The 26,467-nt window shown below is 37.4% G+C and overlaps 1 pseudogene; it reads right to left on the bottom strand.

Annotated features, from left to right (window-relative positions):
* The window catches only part of LOC149251311 (cyclin-U4-1 pseudogene), a 47,641-nt pseudogene extending 36,110 nt beyond the window's left edge, over nucleotides 1-11,531 (bottom strand).
* Nucleotides 11,532-26,467: the final 14,936 nt, after the last annotated feature.

Genomic DNA, 26,467 nt, shown 5'->3' on the forward strand with positions numbered 1-26,467 from the left:
AAAATAATAATAAAGAATCTTATTAGAAGGTCAAACAACAGGTTTTCTTCGTTTATTGAGATTTGACCAAGGACACAATCAACAAATGAAAGAATTAAAAACTTGACGTAGAATATTTTCTATTGTGGAATAAGAATGAACATATTTAATTATCCCATTTATATTTATGATTTTTACTTTTTTTACTCTTACAAATCCTTTATAAAAAATCTTTATATTTTCCAGGAGTTTTTGGATGAGTTCGATACTCAGTGTATTCCTACGGAGGCCAGTATTGGTCAGAGCACCCTATATGCATGCATCTATAGCCGATATTTCCTTGTTCCAGCCCTGTGACTACAGATCAATATCCATTCTTCACATGTGTGAGCTCAGACACTGCAATTTCTAACCTATACAAACCAATTTCATGAATCAACCTCAGATTTGTGTGAGCCAAATTAAAGAAGAGAGAAAAGAAGATGCTTATTGATGATTTCCAAACTAGATTCACTTTACCTGTATTTATATACTTCTGAGGGTGTCCAATTTCTCTTTAAATCCGACATTTGGGTTTCCTCCTTAAAAATTCATTTTTCCTTAATCAAAAAAATTTGTTGCAAGAGCTAGGAGGGGTCTTTCTTGATGAGGAATATTGTCCAAAGGAGGGAATTTTTCCTAAGCTTCCAAATTAATAGGTACCAATATCATTGATGCATTGACGCAGCATCATATTGGTACTCATTTTCAATTTTTTTCTATGAGTGACATGTCAATCACATAGACCAGTACACCCCCAGGGTCGATGTCAATACTACAACCCCTAAGTAACACAAGCCAGAATGTGCACAGGATGCTTGTTAGTGTCCAATAGTCACAATGATCAAATTTACTCTTTTCATATTGTGGATAGGGTCTTAGGGTCAAATTATTATATTTTCAAATAAAATTTAACATCTCTCCTAGTTGTCAAAAGGTCCCAAAGTCATTTGTCTAGGTATCATTGCTACTCCCTCCACTTGTTCAAGGTCACCATCACCCATCATGGTCATGTCATCATTCCCTATCCTAGGTCATCAAAAGAGTTAGTGGGTCACCATATAGGTCATGGTCTAGGATATACATTGGATTGTCATCATTATATCAGTCATCAATATCAAACAAGGGAGTCATGTCATCCATTTTGGTCATCATCATGGGATTTAGCAATTAGGGAATAAAGTAAATCAAAGAAACATTTCTTGTTGAAGAAATAATGTTGGAGTCAAATCAATCATGATGTCATTCAAAAAGTAAACATGATGTCATTCAATCATCAAGCCAAAAATTGAGTTCTTGAGTTATAGAGGAACATCATAACATTTTAAAACTTCATTCTATCCTTCAAAAGGCTCCAAGATCTCCTCTTTTCCATTGTGAGACTTTCCACAACCGTCAGAACTCTAAAATTCATCATCAATTGCTTGTTTCATGAATCTGTTGAGTTTTTGTTGTGTTTCTAGCAGAGTTGCTATGCTTTTGATTTGGAAGAAAAAAGGAGGAAAAAATAGGTTCAATATTCATCTCATGTTTTCAAATAATATCTAAAAAATTAAGTGGAGCCTTCAAAAACCCTTGATGCAATCAATTTCCTCATAAATCTTTTTAAAATCCTTGCCTAGGGTTTAGTTGCGCTTCTGCTGCGCTTTTCATTTTTATGGGATTTTTCTTCACTTGACAGAGAAATCCTTTTATTTCTAATCATTCACATCCCTAATTACCTTCATCAAGTACTTCCCACCATTCCCCACACTCAAACTCACTCATTTTATCATTTTCCCTCACAACCCTAGCTAGTTGCTGCGCTTCTGGCCTAGGACTGTGTTTTCCATTTTTCACCCCTCTTTCCTCACTCAATTTGAGAAATTCCACTTCCATTTCCTTCCTCACACATATCCCTACCCCCCATAATTTCCTCAGAAATTATCCTATCCCCCTTCCCCTTCATTCCCTCTCCTCAAGTTGCTACGATTTCAGCCCTGTTTTGCAGCTTAGTCCCCTTGCCCATTCTTGTTTGAAACTATTTTTTTTGTAAAAAGTGAAGTCAAATCATGGAAAAGACCAATGAGAAAATGAATTTTAAGGGAGGATAGATCTCAAGATATGATCCAACTCATATGAAAGTGGTCAATTCATCATATTTCATAAGAATATCATTTGAGCAGGTAGGTTGTCTAGGGTTTTGTCAGAAAGTGCGTAGGGTGAGATATCATCATGATATAACAAGCCTCTTTGCCATTAGTTTGAAGAGGAATAATGCAACTATAGTAGGGGTGAACTTTCCAGTCTCAGTAGAGGTCATATCTTCAACAACTACTATCCCTAATCAATGTGAGATTTGGTTCAAGGGAATGGATTTGGACCTAGAGCACTATAATATGTTTTTTAAACCACAATACAAGGAGTCCCCTTCTCATATTTTTCCTAGAAAATAGTTTTTGGACGAGTGTATCCCCCTGATGAAGACTATCATGAATTACTTCACTTGTGAGGGCAAGTTTAGCAGGCTATATCAATATCACATCAAGTTATGGATGCATTTCACTTTTCACAAGTCCCTTGACCTACCTTACTACATGTTTAGAATTTTAGTAAAGATGACATAGAAGGTGCAGTCAAAGGGAAGAAACCATCAAGCTAGTATTTTTCATCATGCCTTAGTAAAGCTAATATTCCTTCACCAGCTAGCACAAATCAACACGTCATGGGAAAGCTTCTTAGAGGCAGCTAACCTTTTACCTGCCTCAAGTCAGACAACGAGTCAAAGCACTCCCTTATCATCATCCAAACCATAAGCAGTTGGATCATCAAGCAATCCATCAGTGACAAAAACTCAGCCTAGATAAGAGATTTCAAAGACATTTAGAAGAGGTAAAAGGTTATTTTTTTCTCCTGAAATTGAAAAACAAATACCTAGGCCTAAGCCTAGAACTAGGTATCAAGCAAAAAGACTACCTATGGAGGATATTAGTGAAAATGAAATTCAAGTTGGAGAATCATCAAGAGGCAGACACAATGCACCATTGCATAATGAAGGCTAAGCACCTGTTTATTTTGAGATAGCAGACATAGCAGAAAGGCATGGAGATAAGGGGGAAGCAAATGACATAATAAGGAAGAAATATGCTCATATTAAATAGTTGCAGGATGACCTAGCTAAAGCTAACTACATGGTGGATTTCTTATAGCAAGAGAACAGAGAATTGAAGCAACCCCTAGTGCAGCAAAGAAAATAACAAGAAGGCTTTCCATAAACAAGAAAAGAAGCAAAGGATAAAGGTAAGCCCATCATTGATGCAGAGTATCTAGAGGATAAGAACATTCATGAACACCCTAGGAGGCCCACAACCAGAAAAATAGCCAAAAAGGGATAGCAAGCAAAAAATATCTCTTCTCCTCAGAATCCTTGGATGCTAAAAATGAAGAGGACAAGGAGTATTATTTTGAGAAAGTGATGTGCACCTAGAGAATCTTTTGAAGAAGGAAAATAGGGATACTTCCATGCAGAGGAATATGGCAAGACACTACTACACTAGAAACATGGTTTGCAAAGTTAGGGTTAAGAACATGAAGAAGAAGCTCAAGAGAACCCTAAGGAAGCTTAAGGATAGGGATAACCTTAAAATCTTAGTTGATGCATCACTAGTTTTCTGAAGGCATGAAAAAAATCAAGGAAAGGAAACATTTTTTGAAAGATTTGAAGTTTTTTGTGCACATAGGGAAATTAGTCTATAAAAACACAACGAGTAGTTGCTATGCTTTTTCTCAGGAGGTCAAAATGCATAATTTCAAGCATGTTCGGATATCTTAAGGCATAAGGATATCAGAAAAATACATGGGGACACTTGAGGAGTCACAAATTTTCAGAAATTGATCAAAGAGTGTCTATTTTTCACCTTTCTGCCACCTTTTCAAGGCACTCGCTGCGCTTGTGGAAATTCTGTATTCAAATCAATTTTTAAGGAGTTTGAAGGAGGTTTTTGTAGGGATTAGTGACTCCATTATGTATAGGACATATTCATCTTTCCATCCATATATTTTTCATCAAAAACCTCATCTAGGAAGGCCTCCAAATCATCCTCCAAAGTTTTGTTGCGCTTTTGCTAGTTTGTTGCACTTTTGTGAATTTGATTGTTTTACTACTTGTAATGGTGAAAGGTCAAGATAGACTGATGTAAATGGTTACCTTATGATTTCATCTTATGTAAATGAGTTTTTTAGGGGTTAAATAGTAAATAATCTTGTAATTAAAGGCTTTGAGAGACAAACTCAATCAGTTAGTTTAAAAGGGGAAGTGGTTTCTAACTCCCCTAGGTTTTGGCATTGGTTAGAGAGAATCATGTAATCAGTTCCTAGGAAGAAGGATTCGACCCCTTGGAGGGGAAAACTTGTTTTTCATCTATATGTAGATAGAATGAAGTCAAAGGAAGGGTTGGATATTGGAAGCTCATACTTTTGAACTAGTGTACTTGATATTGGCAGAAATAATATACAGTTGCAACTATTTTTATGGGATTCATGTGTTGTGGTTAGTGACACTGTTTTTCTCTAGTTTTTATTATTCATATAATTTTTAGATACTTTCACTAGCTACTCATATTTCTTCTTATGCTTTATCTCTAGAGTGTTAAACATAAATCATTATCTCAATGTTATGTCTTGTTTGAGATTAACATTTAAATGTTTTCCTTCCAGATAAGTGAATCTGCTCGCTAATTCTCTTTCATATTATTTCCTCATTACCATACTATAATGACAAACCATGTGTGTCACTGATTACACCTACCTTGCCTCATTCTATACCTACAACTGATCTTTTGACCTACTTGGCGTAGTTCCTAGACCCTGTGCTTCTTATCCAACAAACCCTAATTAAAACCCTACTAAGCTGATAACTAGCCTAAAACCCTAGTATTCTCTAGTCACTTCCATTGTCTATGAGGATTGATTTAGAGAGAGCCCTCTCTGATTTGGAAGGGCTATCTACCAATTCCAAAGTTGGTTTGAGGTTCACTCTTTGGTTTCCTTTCTTAGCCTTGGGAAAACTGAGTGCTAACAATGCTAACAGAGACATTTCACATCTTGAAGCATGCTTTCCTAGATATACCTATGTCACTAACACAGGATCACTATCGATTAATTTTTTGGTAGACGATGAGCACATACTTGTGAAAATAGAAAAGTTTCCATATATTTAAGAAGTGTTTTAATTATTATGTACAATATAATTGAAATTTACATATAATGTGTGGTTATTTTAAACTAATGATAACATCATTTTTCAATAACTGATACATTTTATGAACACTTGAATGACCTAAATCTAGATATCTTTGGTCCTGCCATATGCTTATGGTGGAATGCCCAAAATTCCAAGTTAAAAGATGAGCTCATTATCAAGTTGGTTGGCCTTTTCGGTGATGGTTCCTTTAGCAAATAAGAGGTCACCTCAAAAGAAATAAAATATTTAAAATATGTGTGCGACCAATATAGGGTTCATATTGAAAATAACCCTAAGTATGAGCATCCTCCAATGATACCATAGAGGGAGTGGAAGGCCCTCATGAATGCTACAAAGGAGAAGTAGCTCTAAAAACAACGAAAGACACCACCTGACTTAGGAAGGTATGTGACACTTCTAATAATGGAATTATGATTATTTATCATCATTAAAATGTCTAATTACGTACTTTAAACTTTTCAATATAGGCTCCTAGATACATCCAAAATCACATAACCCAAAATAGAATAACATGGGCAACACAAACTTGGACCAAGTCGTTACTCCAAAATGACCACACAAATTGTGAGTATAAGAAGTTCAATTACATCCAAATAATAAATTGTTAACAATTTTAATTTAATTTCATGGAAGAACAAAAATTCATATTTTTATAGTCCCATGGGGGAAACTCAATTGGTGATCGAAGTAATGTGAGTCTTGAGAAAAATGAAAGATCCAAGGTTCAAATCCCTTTGAATGTGACAGTTTATGGAGAGGAGGATGGGCCATAAATCCCCATATGTTTACTAGTAGCTATGTTTCAAGCGGATTGATAGGTTCCTATATCGATATATATATATATATATCCAACAAAGAAGACCTTGAGCTTGCAAGCACAACTATCAAGTACTGGTTGAACATAGAAGCGGCTTGAGGCAAACACAATCTTCTAACACTCTCATCGACACACAAGTAAAAAATCAATGAAGAATACTTATAATTTATGACTTGTGCAATCTATTGATTATTATTTTTTGGCACAAAGTAATGTGTTTATTTGTTTTAAGAAGGCAAGCAACAAAGAATACAATATAGTGTTAGTGGAGTGGCACCCAATGAAGGTGGTCCGGAGCTGGGTAATGAAGGTATTTCATGTGATATAAAAAATGTAGTATGTATTACTATTAAAAATATTTAATTTAAAATGGTGTATTAATTATAACCTTTCTTGTTTCAACTCCAGAGCATGTAGAGAATGAGGCTACACAAGAAGAGGAACATATGGCTACATCTAAAACTAATCCAATTGCCTATGCTACTGAAGTAGGTAAATAACACTCTAATAATCTCTTTATTAATGAAATACTTGTAATAATAATAACAATAAATATCAATTTAAAATTAATTTCTTGTTGTAGTTGATGATCTGCTCCTCTTGCGGCAACTTCAACAACGTTGTAAGTACACGACCAAATCATCAATGAGAGCTACAAAGTCCAGAAGAACCAAAGGGGAAGGACCAATTGATGGAGTCATTTTTGAATTCTTTTCAAAAATGAAGAAAAAGAAAAGAAAATTTTGTGCTAGTTATATCATTAAAAACATCACGTACCATATTACCAAAACATATTTTTTATCATAAAATTTATTGACATGGAGTATTTTTTGTTTATGATTAATGAATGTATCAATGAATGTTATATGCTAATGAATGATTGCTATATGTTTCTTTATGTACATAAACACATATGTTTCTTTATGAATTTTTTGTTTTTCTTATGAATCCTAATGTGCTGGTTTCAACTATTTTCTAGTAGATAGATTGGATACTGGGTAATTGAGAGTGATGTGGTGGGAGGAGGGTCCATAAGAGATTCCACCTTCATGTGGTTTTCCCTGTTCATTAGAGAATAAATTAGGAATTAGATAATCTTGGAGCAAACCTCCCTCGATCCAATAGAGAAACAACAAATTCAACGTTGACTTTGTTGTTTCTCTGTAAAATCGAGGGATACTTGCTCCAAGATTAAAATACTCTAATAAATTATTGTTGAAACCAAGAGGATCTCACTTAGGTATATATGCACTCGAATATTTTTTAATTAATATTTATTTATAAAAATTCTTGTTAATTTATTTTATTATTTTGATGATTCTTTATCCACCTTAAACTTAAATTATGTGAATTGTGGGTATTTTTATTCTTAGTTTGTTTGTTGTCATCCCATGTTTGACATCAAATCAATTGATATGGAGCTTTACTAGTGCATATCAAGTATGTCATAGAAATGAAGTTAGAAGATTATTGTTTTTCATCTAACTTGTCTAGAATTACTTTGCATATATCAATTATCATCTTCAAATCAACTTAATTAGTATATTGTTTTTGAATTGATACTTATTCTTTTTTTAGACAGGTAATATTGTCTCTGTTAAATCTTCATCTCTACTAACCACTATTATGATCATTAAACGTTCTTCGTCCACACAAAATAATTTTTTGTCAATAAAATCTCTTTTTCTGTTAAATATTTATTCAAGCTAGCAAATATAAATGTTTCTTTTGGAATTCATTTTCCCTAGTTTTGGTGACAATGATAGCGATGTAGTCCCTTCATATGTCATGGATTCGGACAAGTAGATTTCGTATTCTTGGAGAAAAGAGATGAAAATTGAGAATGTGGATTCCACTAATGGGTCAGGTATTCAAGCCTTCCTACAGCGCTTGGCCTCGTTTAGGATTGTGGAAGTCTATGAGAAGGATGAGATTTGGAGGCTAATTTTTATTATTTTGGGCCACAAGAAAGCTCTAAAGTTGTGTTGGTCTCTTGGATTGTATTTTGACGTTTCAGGTTAGTGCCTTTTATTTCTATCTTGTTTCCTTAAAGATTTATAAACATAAAGAGTGCAAGTGAGTTAATAATCCCACATTAATAAAAATTGTGAGACAAATTTGGTTTATGAATTATTAAATGTGCTAAAATAAGCTTCCCCTATTTTGAATTTGGAGGGGGTTGAAATTCCTCATAGTTTGTGATAGTTTCCTTCAATATTGACTCACTTGAGCTGGACTAACACTTCTTAGAAGAGCTTTCATGCATTATGGGTTCTTTTCATTTTATTTTCTATAATTTTTCCTTATTTGCAAGCATCCTAATAATCATATTGCATTTTTTTCCCGAACATTCCATGTTAATATACAATGTTTTGACTTCTAAGATGTTATGTAATAAGTGTGATTTTTAAACAAGCCCCTATATTTTCAAAGGGTATAGTTTATTAGTGATGCCAATCGAGTTTTAAGCCATCCACTAGAGTTCCATTCTCATTGATATGTCTCATTCAAATGGCATGTCTATACAAGGGATGGGACCAGGTGAAAATCCATTGCAATTTTTTTAGAATAGCCACCCTTATGTTTGGCACAATGGAAGGAATTCTTGTTATGCAATGCAACAATTTTTGACTTCAAAATATGCTTTTTTATTTTGTAATTTTGATAATACCTCCTATAAACTTCAGGAAAAGTATCACATTTTATTTGAAGAGGATGGAAACTATAATTGGCATGTTTACATGGGTGAAATGGTCCTTGGGAAGTAAACCAATAAATAGAAGAACATTTTTTGGGTAAGTTTTCATGGAAAGGGTTCTTTTCACTCATGTTTGTGCAAGGAAAGTCCCTTGCATCAACTTCTTATTCATGCCTTCTGAGGATTTAACTTTGGTGTGTCCCAACTTTCCACAATATTTATTGTTGAACCACGACTCCATCTGCAAAAAATCTTGTTTTTCAAAAGTTGTTGTCTTTTTACAAGATGCTTCCTATTATCATTCTATGACAAACATGTTATTCCCAGTTTCGTGAGTATTACAATTGAATTTATTCAAATTACAACACTCTAGCACTTTAAGAATATCATTTTCACTCAGAAGCCATTGTGTGGTTGATCTATTTGTCCAATTTCAACTAGGATATGTGCATGTCCCTAAACACATAAAATAAGTTGCTTACAAGGGTTAAATGACCGATTAGGCAAAAACATGTTCGAACCTAATCATTGTTGAACCCAAACCATGTGACTTAGAAGTCACCCTTATCCTAGACATGGACTTGTCCTGACTTGATTAGTTGTGTTTTTATATTAGGTAGTAGGTGATTGCTTAAGATTGATTTTGTTTAATGCAACTTTTAATTTGTGTATTACTGTGGACTTATGACAAGATGGTCACAATTTTATAATCAACATGAACAATGTGATGGGCATAGTACTCTTGATAGCCATGATGTTGGATATGTGTCATTTTAGTATATTAATTTGAATTCTCTATTTAAAGAGTTTGAGTGTTAGTCTTCTAGCATGCATTGAATGGATAGTTAATGAGAGAAATAAAAAATTTGTATGTTACAGAGTGGATTTTATTCCCCATATGGTTATCCAAATATACTCGGTGTCTTGATCTATTATTGTTTATGAGTTAATTTCTCCTTATATTTTGACCCTTTGATTATTACTCAACCAATTTTTAACATTCCATTCATCGAGGGGAATTGAACCTTGGTGGGTGCCACGAAATACCACCATCATCATTTTTGTGAACCATAGGCCCATAAATTCCCATTTAGCAGCTTGAATAATAAAAGTTAGATATTGGTGCAAATTCATTGTTGGTATTTTTTCCAACCCGATTTTGTCTTGCTTGTAGTTAATGAAATATGGAGTAGATTTGTTTTATTATTGCATGGATTGTTTTAAATTTTCTATTATAAGCCCTTCACATGTTCAATACAAGGTATGGTGTTTAATAAATATGTGGTTAGATTTACCTATTTGCATTTCTTAGTTACTTTGTACCTTCTTCATTAATATTCGAAAGTCATCTATGTTGGTTTTTTGAACTAGCCTCTTCTTATCACAATGAGGCTAATATATGTGCCGAGATTTAGTTGCATGGGAGAACCATTAGAATTATTTAATTTAGTTTGCTTTAGCTATGCAACTAGGAGTGGGGGTTTTTATATTACACCAAACTCACCCAAGACTGGAACCTGGCCCCATTGGTTGTTGCACATGATTTTGCACTTCTCCAAGTGGAAACACAAGTACTAGCAAGTCATTTGGAAGCATGAACATTGGTGGGGGTTATTTTTTCTACCTGATTTCATTGACTACGTAAGTCATTGTTAATAAATTTGTATTTTTGTTTTCCAAAATTCATATATAAGTGTTTACATTGACTTTGAAAGTATTTTCATACTCCTTATGCATAAGATGTTAGTATTTTCAATGCCCTGTGTCAACCTTTAGTAGAATATCATTTTCTCCATTACCGTAGGCATTCTCTACTTTTGATGAGGTTGTAGTGTTTTCATTTTTTTTGCAATTTTGATTATGTTGATAAGGATTTTTTCTATTGTGCAATAGATTTGAATTGAGCTCATTTGGAATTTTTGATTTGATGTTTTTTTTCAGTCTTATAAGATGATACTCCATTCATAATCCTATTATTTTTGGATAATTTTGAATTTGGCATTTCATAGACAGGTGTTTTTCTTTGTGGTCCATCTCTTGCAACTCATTCTTCTAATCAACTATGATAGCATAAGTTTTGGTTATGGCTTCGTTATTTTATTTTTCTTCTTATTCTATAAAACATTTTAGATGAGTATTTTTATGTTGGATGTGATAAAATCCCATGCATAAAATTTTTCATTTTGGATAATTTTGAATTTTGAATCTACCAAAACTATGTTTTTTTGTGTATCTGACTTATTATAAGTGATAGTTGTAAAAAAATGGCTTATATGAAATGACAATGACCTTAATATCTCATAACAAAAAGCATGGAGTGAATTTTTCTTATTTCCTTCCCTTTTTCTTCTAGAGGAGCCTTCATTGAAATGAGAAGATTGTGGTTGATGAGCATAGACTTGTTGTCCTCGGGCATAGGAATTAATGTTTAACCTTATTTGAATCCATGCATGGTGACCAATATCATGGAGTAAATATATCATATCAAAAATTTGAGGTTCAAAATTCCAAACAGATGACTCTCCATTTTGATTCAAAATAAGATCCACATAATGTCCAACAAAAGTTTCCAAGTGATCATCAATCTCACTTGCACGCACGTCCAAATCAATAGTGACATTGTTGGAAATATTTCCATCATCTTTCTTTATCACTACCTTTGAATCCTCAATAAGTGCAACTTTCCATAGAATCTCTCGATGTATCACCCTAATGTCAAGAAGCACATACTTGCTATCATTTCCAAACTCTACCATAAATGTTCCCAACCATCTATTCTCTCTAGCGACATCAGCTAGAAAGACAAAAAATTGTACCACAAACAAGCACCAAACTAATTTCTGGTTCAGTCCATTTACTACAACTAATAAATTAGTCCCCATAACATGATCCAACACATTTAATGTGGTATTTATATGCTCTCTCAGATAAGAACAAAATATTGATACAAGGTAAATGAATGTTGTTGTGTGAATGCCTTGAAAACTATAGCAATGTGCACAACTACAAATATACACTCTGAAGAAAGTGGAATATTTGGAAGGGTCAAGAACCTCATAAGGGCTTCTATGCCCTTTTTGTCAACAAATATTCTACAAGTTTTTGGATTTCTCATTGCTTGATGCACAAACACCATGGCATGTGAAATGTATAATTGTAGAAATCGTTCAATAATAATATTTTCAACAGCTAATCCACTCGCTACAACCCCTTCATTATGTTTATTTTCAGAATCCATATCCATAGGAACATGACTAGCCAACCTGTCTTTAGCTTATGACTGATCTAGGTGGATATTGGTGGCCACCCACCTATTCCAATTGGACCCCCACAATTGTTTCTTTTAGTCTTTCAGTTTCCTTATTTGTAGCACGATTTACTATTTTTGGTAGTTTTTTGGGTCCTGAACTTCCGAAGTAGTTTTGAGGCCCTAAATGATGTTTTTTGGCAAAAAGAAATTAGCATGGGTTCAAAAGTTTTATTCCTCAGATAGATCTTTCTAACGAGGTATTGTGCGCATCAAAAAAAGATCGTATGCCAAAGTTACAACCCTGGGAAGTTGATGTACTAATTTATCGAAATGGGGCCCATAGTTTGGCGCTTCATCTCCTAGCATTATGTTTTTTTATTTTTAGGGTTTTCCATTGTTTCTAAACATAAATAGGCCTTTGAGCCTCATTGTAACACAGTTCAGAGGCATTTAGCCACCACATCTCTTCTTAGAGATAAGTTACCATCACCCGAGCTAGTCTTATTTCCATTCTCTTTGTAAGCATATTTCAGTATTTGATATTTAATGAAATGAAGTGTTATTTCTACTGCATCTTTGTATTTATGGTTATATGTAAATTGTTGCATTCTTGTTTAAATCCAGACAAGTGGTATCAATGCGGTCTTCTCTTTCTTTATTTTTATTTGCATGTCCCCAACAAGGTCGGGATATAAGGAGTTAGGAATCGATTTGGTTTAACTTTTGCAAGATCAGCCTCACAAACCCCAACGGTCACCCATGGGGGAAGAATAGAAAGACTAGGGGGTAGGTGATCCTATCAAAATATTGCTCGAGGAGGCCCTCTAGAAACAAAGGTATGTGATGATGGGTAACTTTGCCCAAATCCTTCAACGGTTTCCCACCAGTGGTGCATCCACATCCAGCAGCCACTATGGAGGCTCCACCCCTTTTAAGGTACAAGTAAACTTTGACATTCCCATATTTGAGGGCCAAATAGATGCAGAAATCGTAGATAAATGGTTAAATTTGCTAGAAGGATTTTTTCTGTTCATGATTTTTCTAGCCGAGAAAAATTTACTTTTTCTCTTCTCAAAGCCACCCCACATGTCAAGGAGTGGTGGGAAACCTACTGTGAGAAGAAGGATGAAAGTACGACCTCACTATTTTAGCCATACCCACTTGGAACTCATTCTGGAATGCCATCAAGGAGTAGCACAACCCTATTGGGAGTTATGAGGATAAATACATAAAGTGGAAAACCCTGTGGCAGGGAAGGGACCAAGATGTGCCAGAGTTTACCTATTTTTTTCATACCCTTTGCACGAAGTTGAGTATTAAGGATTCTAAGAAACATTTGGTACTCAAGTACCATGGATTCCTACACAGTTACATCGAGGCCGAGATGGAGTTCCTGGACATCTCCTCATTCAGCACGACGTACCGATACGCCGTTAAAGATCGAGAAAAAGTTTAAACAGAATAAGGGAGACTTTGGATCTGTGAATCCGAAGCAAGGAAAATGTGCCCCAAAACCACATAACAAAGGACAAAGCCAAGGCGGGGTAGCCTAGGACGACCTTCCAAAGCTACAAGCAAAGAACAAAACTGCGATGCCAAAGAAGGACATAGGAAACTGGTGTGAGTTCCATAAGAGCTCCACTCATAACAAAAGTGAGTGTCAGACCAAGCAGTCACTGGTGGTTGAGCTGAAGGCTTCGAAATTAGATGCATTTTCTGAATCTGAGTGAGAACCCAACAAGGGGAATGAAAAATGGAAGAAAATTATCGATGCGAATCCCAATGCCACCATTGCTACCACAAAGATCCAGAAAGAGAAACCCATAGATCCAGAGAAGTAGGAGTGCGTCTTCCACTCCCAGATGTGGGGAAAGGGTTCCCCTTGATAGTTCATTATCGACAATAGGAGCCAAAAGAACCTCATTTTAGTAGAGTTCGTGAAGTGGCTAGGCTTACCAATCACAACACACCCACAATCGTGCACCATTGGGTGGCTTCACCAAGGACAAGATCTTCGCATGAGCCAGGAGTTTCACCTTCCATATAGAATCAAGCCCTTCACGGATGAGGTATTATGTGACATTTCTACCCTTGATGTTCGTGATGTATTATTATTCCAACTATACTTATGGAAGCAACATGTTGTGTATGAGTCAAGGCTTTGTGTTGTTATTGTTACTTTGGGGAATAAGTTGTACAGGATACCGTAGGTAGCACCACCTACCTCCATCTCTTTGGTTACTACAAAACAATGCAGGAAGCTCATTTCAAAAATCAGGAAATTTGTTTTTCTAATGACACACCCTTGGGGAAAGAAGAAGACGGTGGCCATGATCTCCAGATAGGGCACCTTCGCATCAAAAAATAGATGGACAAGGTCATGGAGGAGTATGAGGACATCTTCACCTCCCCCACAGGGGTGTCTCTACATTGTCAGGTCAAGAACTCCATTGATCTGACCCCAGGTTTGTCGTTGCCAAATGGACCAATCTATTGGCACTCTTTTCCAGAAAATGACAAAATCAAGAGGTATATTCAGGAGCTGCTACAGAAAGGTCACATCCGATCAAGTTCATTGCCCTATGGGAGCCCGATCGTGTTGCTACAAAAGAAGGATGGGACTTGGAGACTCTGTATTGACTATCAGGCACTCAACAATATCACTATTTGGAATAGGTACCTGATCCTACAGATTGATGACCTTCTGGACCAACTCAAGGGGACAAAATATTTTAGCAAGATCTACTTGAAGTCGGATATCACGAAGTATCAATTGAACCCTCTAATGTGTGGAAGGCTTCCTTCAAAACCAAGGAGGGCCTTTTCAAATGGTTGGTTATGCTTTGTGGGTTGATGAATGCTCCTACAACCTTCATGAGGATGATGGATGAAATATTACAGACATTCACCAACTCATTTGTAGTGGTATACTTGGATGACATCCTGATCTTCAGCCAGAGTTGGGAAGAACACCTCCACCACATCCGACGGGTTCTCCAAACACTGCGGCAACGCAAGCTATGTGCCAATTTAGAGAAATGCCCTTTTGGCATGACCTAGGTTCATTTTCTGAGATACATTATGGATGAATGGGGGGTGCATGTGGATCCATCCAAGATCCAAGTCATTCGGGATTGGCCAACCCCAACCACTCTGACAGAGCTCCGCAACTTTATGGGTCTTTCCAATTTCTACCGTAGATTCGTGTTGGGATTCTCTCATATCACTTGGCCCTTGAGTCAAGTCACCAAGGGAGGAGAGAAAGAAAAATTCTTTTGTTCTGAATCTCAAGAGAAGGCATTTGTAGAGTTGAAACATTTCCTCTGCTCTACACCAGTGCTCACATCACCAGACTTGTAACATCCATTTGAGATCAAGGCAGATGCCTCTGACTATGTTATTGGGGCAGTACTTTCTTAACAGGGGCATCCAGTGGCATATCACAGTGAGACACTTTCAGACACAGTCCTAAAGTATCCCACTTATGAAAAATAGATGTATTCCTTTCTGCATGCCTACCGAAAATGGAAGCATCACATTTTGGGGAAGGAAACAATCATCCACACAGACCACGAACCCTTGCAGTTCATATAGACACAAGGTAAGTTGCAAAATTATCTCCATCATAAGTGGTCCACATACTTGCAACAATTCCATTTGAATATCAAGTATAAGAAGGGTAGCACCAATAATGTTGTAGACTTCCTCAGCTAACCACTGATCATAGCATTAACCACCGTGCTCAACTCTTGTGGGCACAGGACTTATGATCGACATCTTCTCTATAAAAGCAACTCATAATTTGGCCACACATACCAGATGCTCTTGGTGGGTCAGCAAGTTCCAAATTTTCACCTTGAGGATGACCTGTTATGCCGCCTAGGACACCTTTGTGTTCCTTCAAGTGAGCGTGCCAAGATGATTTTGGAAGTGCACTATAGTCAGGTCACTGGAAATTTTGAGGTGGAGAAAATGGTGTAAGTACTGCAAAAGTATTTCTATTTGCTGAATCTTCGACAGGATGTCGAGAAGTACATCAAATCCTTCACTACCTATGCCATTGCCAAACCAGTGATCAAGAAGCAAGGCCTCTATGCTTCACTACCTACCCCTAGTCGACCTTTGGAATCCATCTCCATGGATTACATGTCAGGCCTTCCTTCTACTAAGCATGGCAACGACTATTTTTTTGTGGTCGTAGACAAATTCTTGAAGATGGCCATTATGGAGGCCTACAAGAAGAATATCACAATAGAAGCCACTGCTAAACTCTTCTTTTAATGAGTGTGGGTACACTTTGGGATCCCACAGTCTATCATCTCATATCGGGATAGTAGGTTCCTTAGTATATTTTAGTCCAGTCTATGGTCGATGATGGACACCAAGCTCACTAAGTCTATAACTTCACTTCCCCAAACTGATGGCCAGACAGAGGTCATCAATAAGATGATTATACAAATTATGCGCATGTAGAACTTGAAGCATCCATGTACATGGGATTAGAGCCTCCCCTATGTTCATCACAACTATAATCAGGCTCTCCATAGCTCGATTGGCCACAACCCTTTTCAGGTGGGCATGGGATTCCTACCACTATGTCCCATTGATGTGGCCATACCATTTGCATCTACTCAGGAAGATTTGGTTCATGTTCAGTCTGAATTCGATAACGAAAACAACTTCATTGAGTGCATCCAACATATCCTACAGCAAGTCCACCACATTCTAGAGAAATCAAATACCAAGTACAAGCAGCGACATGATCAACATCGAGTGCCACACAAGTTTCATGTGGGTAACAAAATCTAGTTGCATTTGTTGAAGGAACGCCTTACCTGAGCCTATCGAAAACTCATACCACTCAGATATGGTCCTTACGCAATTACCAATGCTATGGGAGATAATTCATTTGAGCTCAGCGTTCCCCCATTCCTTGGCCTACACCCAGTGTTCAATGTGGACTGCCTTCGACCATGCTTCCCAGCATTACTAAACACATCAGACATTGTAGAATAGCTCACACCTACATAGTTAAATCCAAATTGCCTCGAACAAGTCACAACTGATCAAAGCATGGACACGGAGATCAAGAACACCCGATAGCAAAGGATCCAAGTATATCAAGTTTTCAAAGCAAGCCAACTCCTTCACCAGGGAAAGTGGCTCACCAGGGACCAAGTTCAACAAAAGTTTCCTCATCTCATGGAGGAACTGAACGCAATGGGGACCATTGGTTCCTAAGAGGGGAGGAATGATCTAGGTGGATATTGGTGGCCACCCACCTATTCCACTTGGACCCCCACCATTGTTTCTTTCATTTTTTCAGTTTCTTTATTTGTAGCACAATTTACTATTTTTGGTAGTTTTTCGAGTCCTAAAATTCCCGAGCCGTTTGGAGGCTTTAAATGTCGTTTTTTGGGAAACATGAGACCAATATGGGTTATATACCCATCTTAGTCATTCAAAAGTTGTATTCCTCAGATAGATGTTTGTAATGAGGTATTGTGTGCATCAAACAGAGATCGTATGCCAAAGTTGTGACCCAGGGAAGTTGATGTACATATTTACCCAAATGGGGTCCATAGTTTGGAACTTCATCTCCTAGGGTTAAGTTTTTGTATGTTTAGGTTTTTCCATTGTTTCTCAATAATAAATAGACCTTTGAGCCTCATTATAACATAGTTCAGAGGCATGTAGCCACCACATCTCTTCTCAGAGATAAGCTACCATCGCTCGAGCTAGTCTTATTTCCATTCTATTTGTAAGCATATTTCAATATTTGATATTAATGAAATGAAGTATTATTTCTATTGCATATTTCTATTTATGATTATATCTGTAATTTGTTACATTCCTATTTAAATCTCGATCAATGACTCTATGTCACTTGCTAAAGTAACTTTCTCAAGAATTTCTATGATGACATCTACACCATGTCTCCTAAAAGAAGGGACATGATGCATTATCTCTTCCATTGAATTAGAAAAATGAGAAACCCCTTCATTCGATAGTAACAAATACTTTCATAACGTAAATACATGTACAAGAAACTCCAAAGGATTCCTTTTAGTCACTTCTTTCAACCCTGTATTATTAAGAGATAGTACATCAATAACGCTAGGGATGCAAAAAAATTATTTTGAATAAGGGAGAAGTAAATCTTCTGATATAGCATCTGAGAAGGAAATAATAAGACCTTTTGCATGTAGCGTTGAGAAACAATTCAGATATTCATGAATTATTTCACTCATAAGTGTCACGACCGAAGAGAAGATGTCACCACCAAATTTATGGGAATGGTTGAATATTAATAAAAGGATAGATGGAAATTTACTCTCCTATGAGCCTAAAGGCCTTATTGGGGCATACATTATTGATCCTAGTGCTCCAGTAAGTACAGAACACACATATGGCCCAAAGAATTTGCATGAAACTTAGCAAGGTCATATATATTCACAAAATTCTCGACAGTAAGGTCCTGTGCATATAAATCTCATCATCAATTCAAACATTGTCTAGGTTACGTTTGGAATTTCAACATCCTTTGCCTCCTTTTCTCAGTAGCCACCATCAAGCATGGCATGAAATGCATCTGAGGATGCCATAAGTGCAATCATGTGGGATAAACTTTCAAATCTTCCACTAAAAAGGTAACATCTAATAAAGTGTGATTTTTGACAAAATTCTCTCTCAAATTTACCCGGGTTATGGGAGTCGGAAGAGCAACATCTATTGGAAGATTAGCGGTGGCCATTTTGTTAGACTATGTAATGCTACACCACCAGCGTGTTGTTTTTTTTTAATTTGAACCAGGATCAAATTGCACAAGTAGTACTTCCAAGCATTGCTATCAATGAAGATCATTATCTATTCATATCATTCTTTGGTCATCATCACGACAAAGATTATCATGATCCAAAGCAACATTTGTTTGAACAATTTTACTTAATACACACATTAGATAAAATATGTGTTTCAATACTATTTTTTTATTTGTTCTTTGATCCTCTTTAAATTTTTGGGAACAAGGTCCTTGAACAATAAATTGTATATCTTGTAAGTTTTGAACACCTCTCATTTTGTTATGTTAGATATATTATCCTCATTATCTACAAGCCCATAAAGAGAAAATGTTGTGTTGTGTTGAAGAGAATGATTTTTAAACTCTTGAAGCTCAATAGGTGGTATTAGTCCCCCATCATGGATAATTTCAGCTTGGTTGTGGGAATTTGGTACTAATATACCAAGAGAAAAAGTTGCCATCTCCTTGAATTGGTGTTAGGTGGACTAATCCACCATGCGGACAAGATAGATCTCCCTAAATCTCAAACGAAATCTTATAACAAATAAGAACCAAATGACTACCTTTCCTTATCTTATGGTTGATTGAAACAATTAATATGTGAGGGATAACTTACTAGTTTATCAAAATGCATGTCGAACTCCCTTTAGTGCCTTCCACTGTTGGCTTCTCCTTGATTATTTAGAGATCATTCAAGAACTTTCCACAACTTCTCCATGATGTTTCGAAGGAGATCTGCATATACATGAACGCAGAAAGGATCAAAGCATCTAGTATATAGAATGAAAGGTATATGAAACAGTTAACTCAGAGTATATCATAAGCTGAATCAATAACCAATCATAGCCTATGTGAGTGATCAAGGAATCCCAAAAATGATATCAAAAAAGACATGATTAGGAAAGAACATTTTGTTTTATTAAATAAAATGGAGAAAAAACTTACAACCTTAAAGCCTTGATGTTACAAGCCTCTTGTCACAATATCCAACCTTCTCCTTGGATGAAAAACCTCCTAGCCTTATTTTTACAAATAAGCCTACCTTCAATGGTCTTCACCAATCCTCTGGCCTATGTTTGATTTGTAGGCCAGGAGGAGGAGGTTTGGGATCCTATTGCTAAGGGATGAGATCGACAAATGGTGGGATAGGGGATATACAAAGAGAGGAAAGTAGCTCCATGATGGGAGGGATCAGGCTTGAGTAGGAATCCATTCGAAGTTGTTAGTTGGGAAATATTCAACTAATAAAGTTTCTAGACTTTACTTTTTATTTTTTACTCGTGTTGAGTCATGTGTGCAAGCCATAGTGTTAGGCAGAGTGCACTTTTGTGTAGTTTCTAACGGTTAATTCAATGTATGTGCATAAATGGACTAGGGAGCTGTGCAGGAAGCCAAAAATAGGTTTTTAAACCTTGAGACCCAAGAATTTCATTCTCTTTTGGATGGTTTGGTTTCTAGCCTTGCAGGGGGATGCTTTGGAACACTTTGATGGATAACGAAAGATCTAAACTGACGGTCATTTTCCTAATGCAAAAAACTTATGTGTAATAGATTGCCCCCTAAAGTGAAAAGTCAGAAAATGTGTTTGATGATTGTAGCACTTTATCATGCCAAGTTTTAGGTTAGATACTATAGTGAGAGACTTGAAACAATCTATCAAATGTCATAATGAAATATATAATCATCGTTGAGGTCAGAATTCCCATACTTAGAGTATAAATGTCTCAAAGAACCTTTACATAAATACATCTGAAGATCCATGTACATAGAAAACATAGTATGGACGCATCCCTCAATGGATCTATGTATCGTGAATATTTAATAACTCCACGCTACCTGGATGGATGAAACTAGATCTAAGGTCTTGATCTCCATCTCTCGATCCATACTATGAATCTAGTCATGTGAGTGAATGTCTCATAGACAAATGTGGTAGAAACCCCTTCATTGCCGGCCAATGATGTGAATCATTAAAAATCGAGAGAGAAACCACCAATAATTGCAATGGCTCTCAAGGTACTTCCAGTACAATCTATGAAGTGTGAAAATATGTCCTGAAGTCGAACACTCATAGAACCATTCGATTAAAGGTCAATGATGAGAACTTGTAATTGAAGGCCAGAAACCTGGAATTAAGGCATGCAAGGTCCAAGGTACTAAAGGCTTCTAGATCAAATTCCTAGATAATGATTTGAAGTCGATAGGAATCTACTTGTTGCAGGAGGGCCTATGACACAAAACTCATGTCAATTTTTTAAGAACAACAACTTGGAGTAATCTAGGACTAACTCAGCGATGGTTGACATGACTGAATACTATGAATATAAAAGTAATTTTGATTGACATTGGACTTCTCTTGAACATATCAGTAACATGACATTCTGACCTACTATTGGGAGCGGGATCCCCCAAGGGCAGTTTTGGGGCTAAAAGCCCATGTTTAAGTCAATTTTTGTAATATTATCATAAAGACTCTGTAATTTGTGTTCATGGAGTGCGAAGGTGTTATGTGTCATAAAGGGTAGTTTTCCCTTACTTTTATAAAGTAAAGTCAGCTGTAAGAGATCTACCCATGGTCCATAGACCATGGGATTGTATAAAAAGAGCTAAGCTCTAAATAGCTTGAGACAATGAGGGATGATGTAGGAGAGTCATAGCTTTGGAGCAAGAAGTCTAAGTCTTGGGTTGTAGCATAGTTAAAATCTTTACAATTGAGTGCGCAGAGGCCTAGGGTAGAGGTCTGCAGTTGAGTGCGCAGACCCCTGCAGTTGTGTGCACGGGGCGAACAAAGTCTGTAACCACTTGGAAGATATTAATAAAGAGAGATATTCTACAATTTCTGTGTCTTTGTTCTATTGATGCATCTTGATATGTTATGTATGAATTTTATTTATTATGCTTATATGGTATGCGAATGAATGCAATTACATTAAATAACTAAACGCATATATGAATATATTTTACGTGGGGATAACTATAATTGTTTGATAAGATAAGCAAGGCACTTAGATTAATTGGGGACTTTGTATAGCATGTTGCCATTGTAACGTGAAAGTACTTGAGCAACAGGCTCGGGCTGCACGAAGGACAATCGTATCCTTTTGTAGAGGTATTGAAGAACAGAATGGTTTGTCTTGCAAGCCCTAGAGCAAAGCAACTTGTGGGAAGGTAGGGATAGAGGGAATTAAATGACATCACAACCATCTTAGGGTGTGGAAACTTGGTTCCAGCATCCCCCCATACTGCTTCGGGTGAGACTTCGGTCCACGCTCTGTCGGTTGATGCCAAAAAGGCTAGTAGTGTAGGAATTTGTTTGGCTAATTAACGATGAACCTAGGTTAGGCCCCCTCAATCCAACAAATGGATTCATTGTTGGGACCAAAATCTGCATAAGAGATGTGTGATGTTGTATCATTGGAATCCAACTAAGAAGGAGATTAGAGATTGTTTGGATAGAAAAATCCATGAATTTGCGGTGCTCCTTCCCTATTAAGCTATACGAGTGGATTACGAAGCTAGCAGATAGCCATGGAAGGTGGAAACTTGACAGTACAATTGTGTTGACCCTCGAGCTACTACGAAGGTTGGAAGCATTGGAGGATAAGATCGCCCGTGCTGTTGATCATTGGCTCGATCGCGTCATAGGAGGATTTGTGATTGAATTCGTGGTTGACACCTTCATCAGCTATAGCGAGGTGGAGCAATGCTTTTTCAAAAGACCACAAGGTAAGTAAATAAAATATTTGAATACTTGGATTAAAATGTTCTTGTGCGAAAAATGGGTTATGCAGCTACCTTGATGTTCAGAACTACGTAAAGTGGAAAAACTTACAGGAACGAAGGGAAAAAGGGTCAAGGGTATAGCCATTTGATTTCACATCCGCGAAGTAATGAAGAAGGAATAGCAAAGGTTTCTCCACGAAGTGCTATTCAGTTAATAAGACAAGGATTCCCACGAATACTGCCTCCACCCACACCACCTCTAAATTCACCACCCTCACCTCCAACTGCGCCCATACCACCTCCACCTCCACCATGGTTTAGTATGGCAAATACAGTGAACTTGCTTTTGTTCAAAGGCTTGGGAAATGAGGACCCAGACAAGTTCTAGTTCGTTGTGAGTGCTGTATGGGAAGCTTAAGGTGTTATAAATGATCATATAAAGAAGGTGACACTGGTTAGTGCTCTGCAAGATCTCGTGCTAACTTGGTGTATTAAGTACTCTAATGATAACCTAAATGTTGGAGTAGTAGACATCCAGGAAACACTAAATAGGGAATTTAGTACGCCTAACTCTGAGGCACAGTGGATTGTGGGATTAAAAGAGATCATGATGCAACTAGGCAAGATGTCTTGGGAACTATATCAGACTCTGAAATGCACAATCTGTGAAGCCAACATGAATTTGACCGATGGACATCATCGCGAGTGGTTTGTGGCTTTGCTACTACGACACTTAAGGAGTGCATTGTGGCAACAGAAGATAACAACTCAGGAAGAGGCCTTGGAGATTGCCATGAGACTACATGAGACTCTGACGCAAGATCCTAATCTAGGATTTCAGCATATCCATGCACAACTGAAGAATCTGTGCCTTTAGATGCAAAGTATGAAGTAGGACAGGACAGTCTGACCAGAGGTATGCAAGGAGGTATGGTGCTTGAAATGCAAGAGTCAGGGTCATGATAAAGACCATTTCCCGGTCTTTGCAAACTACATTATAGGAGGGGGACTGATGCCTTTAAGGCCACAAGCTTAAGCAGGACCTAGTGCAGGGCTTGCATTATGGTGTGCTATCTATCAGGTAGCTAGAAAACATGTCACATATAACTGTCACTTACTACAAAACTATGTACAAGCACTGCAACAGTTGTTCTACAAATTTTGTAGGTCAGTAGGACATGATGAGCGTACTTGCAGGAGCTATGAATTGACAATGGATAGAGCTCCCGCCTATTGGGTTCAGGCTGAAAAGCTACCCCTTGACTAGAATGCAAGGATGGTGCAGACAAGATTTTAGGGGTGCGGACAAGGCCGAGGTGTAGGAGGACCTAGTAGAGGTTGAGGACAATTGATTTGCTACAATTGCAGAGGACCAGGACACTTTGCTTGCGATTTCACTAATCCAACATGTCCATCGTGCAAGTATTGCATGTTGTTTGATCATGAAATGGAAGATTGTCCTACGCTGATAGCTAGGATACATGACAAAGGGGCACTACCACCTCCGCCGACTCAGAACCTGTAGATGATGAGGTCTGAGCCATCGGAGGAATATCCAAACGTAAATATAGTGCTCGGAAGTGGAATCGCGATAGGAGATGACAAGGGGAAACAACCAGAAGATAGCACATGGGTTTGCAAAGCCCCAAAAAAAGAGTTTGAGTTTGATTTGGAGCACACCGGTGAAGCCTTCATGGAAGCTAAGAAGAGCTTTGTTGAGGCCTCCACCTCAGGAAGCAAGGATAAGCCTGAGCCTGAGATGGACCCCTCTATGCTCAAAACTTTCCTGGAAGCCTATATGAATTTATTGCGTGATAGTAAGGCCATGAAAGGGTTACAAGAGCTCATCAATAGATGCATTGGAATTGTTCCAACTTAGCCACACATAGTACGAAATATTGGCAAGCATAAAGTAAGGACGGGACAGGAGATGAGACTAACTACACAAATAAGAGAGTATGAAATGGATCAGGTCATTTTGGACCTGGGGTCAGATGCAAATGTCCTACCAAAATGGACTTGGGAGTGAATGGGGAGACCTGTGCTACAATGGTCTCCGAATTAGCTAAGGATGGAAAATCAGTAGAAAATCATACCCATGGGGCGGCTGCAGGGGGTGGCCGTGGATATTGAGGGAGTAAGCAGACTAGCTGAATTTGAAGTAATAGAGATAGTAGATGACAACAATCCCTATCCTGCAATCCTGGGAATTGACTAGGCTACTTGTTAGGATATTCCGACACATAGGATATAGTTAAGTTCAACTTGGTCTAGTGTAGAGTTAGGTATAGAGTTAGGCAAAGTGTGTTTCTTTATCGTTGTACATTTTGTAACTTACAATCCGACGGTCACGATATGTAGTGATCCAACGGTTCATTCTCTCCTCGGTATTACCGACACTTGATCCGTGGCTTGACACCCGATTGGTCCATGAGTTCTATTTAAAGCGCATGGAGGGTCATTGTTCGGGTAATCCGTGCATGAGAGAAGAATATGTAAATTTTCATTCTTTGATTAATAAATTGCCTGTAGTAGCCACGTTGGCGCAGGCCGTGGACTGTTTCCCTCTTTGAGGGTTTTAACCACGTCAAAAATACTGGTGTATTCATCTGTGATCTGGTTGTGAGCGGTGTCCTTTTGGTGTTCTTTCTGAGGAACTTACCCTGTAAATTCCTACATGGTATCAAAGCTATTTAAGGGCCGCGTCCGTTGATGATCCAAATCTGAAGCCGGTAGAACTGCATGCGGCTGTTGTTTCCTAGATCTGCTGTTTCTGACTGCTTTCGGGCTGAGAGGACTGCTCTGTTGCGTTCGGAGCATCTGTTCCAGTGAGGAACCCCTTTCGTTTCACGCGAAAAGGTTTCCGGTAGCCCTAGCTGCGTCATTTTTCAGATCGGGAGGTATACAGTGTTTTTGCAGTTTATTGTTATTTTCTCTCTGCTTATTTTGGTTTCGGTTTATTTAGCCCTTTTTCTTAACCGGATCTATACCTTTCATTTCTGCATATGCTCTTTTCCCTGCGACTCTGTGCGATCTGGGCAAATCAGAAACAGAAAGGAAGGATTTTTCTCATGCGTATGCTCTTTTCCCTGCACCTTAGTGTGATCTCGGAAAATCAGAAACATTGAGAAAAATATTTAGTTTTTCGGCTAAAGCTAACTTTGAGATTTTTTTTTTAAAAATATCTAGTTTTTTGGCTAAAGCTAACTTCGATCCGCAAGGTTCGTTTTTCTTTTCATATTCGTGTTGGGTTTTGTGTTTTGTGTTTTGTAGGGAAAAAGAGCTTTCTCAAGGCAAGCACGCAAACCAAGGCCCCCCCCCCCTCTCTCTCTCTCTCTCTCTCTAAAATTTTTTGTATAGATCAATTGGTTCAAAGCTATTTTAAGAGAGTAGAGGTCTTGGGTTCAAGTCCCCATTTTGTGAGGGCGGATTTTTTCATTCCCGCACATTCGCGCACTTTGCCGGCAACTTCAACAAATTTTTTGCAAAAAGCCATAACTTCTTCATCCGGAAGCCTTTTTCAGAGCCGTTTTTTTTAAAACAGCCTAATTTTTCGAGATCTATCCATTGGAACACTTACTTTCAGCATCTTCAGCTTCAGTTTTTAAAAAAAATGGAAAGTCCATGCCAAGTCATTCTTGACAGCACTAACTACTTCCAATGGATAGCCTACATGGAAGATTTACTTAGAAGTAAAGGTCTCTACAGAATAGCCATAGACCAAGAGAAGAAACCAAAAGATGAAGACAAGGATGCAAAATGGGAAAATAGACAAGATCAAGCACGTGGTTTGATAGGGATTTCTATTTCTCCTGATCTTAGATTCCATATTGCAGAACTTGAGACTCCTCATGAAGCATTGGAAAAAATCGCTAAAGTTTTTGGGATTAAAAATGAAATTAGAGCCCATCAACTTG

Source organism: Pinus tabuliformis, chromosome 7 (genome assembly GCF_031772625.1).
Source record: "Pinus tabuliformis cultivar Carrire ecotype Pingquan chromosome 7, CPIR1, whole genome shotgun sequence".
Lineage (NCBI taxonomy): Eukaryota > Viridiplantae > Streptophyta > Pinopsida > Pinales > Pinaceae > Pinus > Pinus tabuliformis.